Below are 2,679 nucleotides of genomic sequence, written 5' to 3'. Positions count from 1 at the left end.
CTAGACCCAATATTTTATATTTCCCATATACTTTTTTAATCTCCTTCATTACGTTTTTCACTGCCTCGTTTATTGACAGTGTATTGGGTTTTTATTGTTAGTGTAGTTTTTGCCAGACAACACAGGCAGCCATTGGGAATTACCACTGAACACAAACAGCTGGCCTGCCTAAAGTGGCAGATTGAGCGCACCACCTGCTACAAGATTTTTGGCTCTTATCTTCACAACAGAGCTTAGGCTTTTCCCATGTTGTTACGTGGTGGGGAAGGGAGTTAAACTGGCTGGTTGAGCTGTTTCTGCTGTTAGAAGATAGTGTGGTTGGATACCTATGTGGCGGTATTTCTATGATTGCACTACAGAGACACCAGACAAAGGAGTAGCAATACAAGGAGGGTAAATAGATTTTTCTTCTAGCTCTGATCCTATAAGATGTCAGGAACCTCTTGAGGTTTTCAACGTCACCTGATCTGAGCCTTTCTCACCCATGAGTACACATACCCCTGGGGGTACCCAGAGGTCTTCCAGGGGGTATGTTCACTTGATCAGTGTTTCTCAACCTGGGGGTTTAAGTGGGGGGTCACAAGTGCAGCGCTGGCAGGGGATGGGAAGCAGGACAATTGCCCAGAATCTCACTCCACAGGAGGTCCTGCAAAGCTGAGATACATGCTTCAGTACTGGGCAGCAGGGCTTGGGCTTCAGGGCTGCAGTAGTCTCTGGAAAGGTTGAGAACCACTGATCTGAGCAATCTTAATTCCTCTTTGACATTATACTGCTTCTGTTGATTTCAATGGCTTTGTAGGAAAACTGCTGTTTTCCACTGACTTGCACTTAACTTAGTAGCTGGGCCAATGGGGTGGTTTGGCCTGAAAGCTGAGGGAAACAAGGGAATTAATGAGAAACAAAGGCCATCAAGGTAGCTTGTAATAAGATAACATAGTGTGTGATAGCAGGGGAATCTCCTTCCCCTCTTAACAGGGATTGCTGATTCAGTAGTCTGGGACTTTTCTCTCACAACATGAAGGAAAGGGAGGACCAAGGAAATTTGGTGGGATTTCCCTACCAGGAAGTGGAGGATGAAGGGGGAAGTGAAGGAGGAGTGTGCTGGGACCTTCAAATATATAGCTTTCTTCCTTTCTCAGTTTTGGAGGTTGGAGTTAGAGAAGCTGCTCCAAGCAGACGACTGGCCTGTAACCAGACACCTGTTTAGCGGACATGATACAAGTTGAAGACATGAGGAGATGCTGAAAAGGCTGGAACCTGAGAGGAGAGATGATGATAACATTACAGAAAATCATGAATGGTATAGAGAAGGGCGCTCATATTTAATCTCTGTAAAACAAGAACAAAGGAACTTGCTGTGAAATTAAAAGGAAATAAATTTAAAACTGATAAAAGAAAATACTTTGTTACACAGCACATAAGTACTATGGGCAGCTTTTTTTTTTTTTTTGCTGGAGCAACTGTAACTTGATTGAATTTTGAACTAGCTGGTGGTTAAATTGTATAATAAAATCGGTGCCCAAATGTTCACAGATACTACAGAATATTAAAACATACATATTTTTGTCCCTTACAATGCCTTTATTAACAAAGGTTTCCTTTAACAAAACTTATTAACAAAGCTTTCGCTTCCAGTGAATATAAAATAAATCTGTGAAGGATTCTGTCCAATAGTCCTAGCACTTGCCACTGTAGAACTCAAGAAAAATAATTTGTTTCCCTTCTACTCTAACTTCAGGCCTGATGCTGAGAAATATATTTCCAAATCCTGGATGATTCAACACCTCACTAGCACTTTAGCTGATAAAATATTAGACATATGGTATAAACTTAGTCTCGCATCCTTTTTTCTGTATTGGCAGTGGATTATATTATGCTTCTATTTTTAAAGTTTTGTTTGCATACATATATTTTTACTACAATGTAAATAAAATTTCTAAACAGAAAATAAAGGCAGTTCTTAAGCTACAGAAGCTTTCACAAGATTACAGGAGGCCATAAAAACAGGGATAGGAATATAGGACACCTAAGAACATTGCTCATTGCCAGTGATGTTTATATCCGTTGTCAGATTGACATTCACTGTGTTTATTCTAAGTGCATAGGCAAGACATATTGGAGACAGTCTGCCATCAATTTTATTTTTATTGTACTGTACTGATAGCAAAGTCATTTATCTTTAAGGATCTTATTCAGTAAAACTATGTCCAGCTGTCATGGTGTGTAAGGCAGATGTCTCTCTTATTGAAACTGCTTTTTATACATAAATAACTTGGCTCTCCATCCAGTGCAATGAAATTAAAATCAGTGTCCAGTTGACTTCTGAGTCTTCCCCAGCTGTGAGTGGGAGCTGGATTTTTTTCTTCTTAAATCTGCACCATAAAGATAAATGGGTCTTCCACCAGTGCAGTGGAATGGAATGAAATCAATGACCATCCGTGTGCATTGTGCTTCCTGCCTGACATTAGGGTATCTTTTGATATTGTTTTTCAGAAGGTTAATGTGCACCAATACTTGTGCAAGTGTAATTGCGCACACCATTGTCATGACTGCATGTGCAAAAATGGTGTGAATGGGGAACTATATGTTTGTTGGTGAAAATGGGGTCAGATTCAATTTAGCTTTCTTCCTTACATGTATTGAGTTTACATGCAGACAGAAAAGACTCACCACGTGCCA

General features: G+C 40.1%; 1 long non-coding RNA gene across 1 annotated transcript; it reads left to right on the top strand.

Moving 5' to 3' along the window:
• Positions 1–251: 251 nt before the first annotated feature.
• Positions 252–2,365, top strand: LOC137163651 (uncharacterized). The gene is made up of 2 exons (XR_010922761.1): positions 252–393; positions 1,140–2,365. It is a non-coding gene; the product is annotated as an uncharacterized lncRNA (long non-coding RNA).
• The last annotated feature ends 314 nt before the right edge of the window (positions 2,366–2,679 follow it).

This window comes from Emydura macquarii, unplaced genomic scaffold, assembly GCF_026122565.2.
Source record: "Emydura macquarii macquarii isolate MOO-44397 ecotype Brisbane River unplaced genomic scaffold, CSIRO-AGI_Emac_v2 contig_2636, whole genome shotgun sequence".
NCBI classification, from domain to species: domain Eukaryota; kingdom Metazoa; phylum Chordata; order Testudines; family Chelidae; genus Emydura; species Emydura macquarii.
Note: the sequence above shows the minus strand (reverse complement) of the source record. Positions and strands in the feature narration are given on the sequence as shown.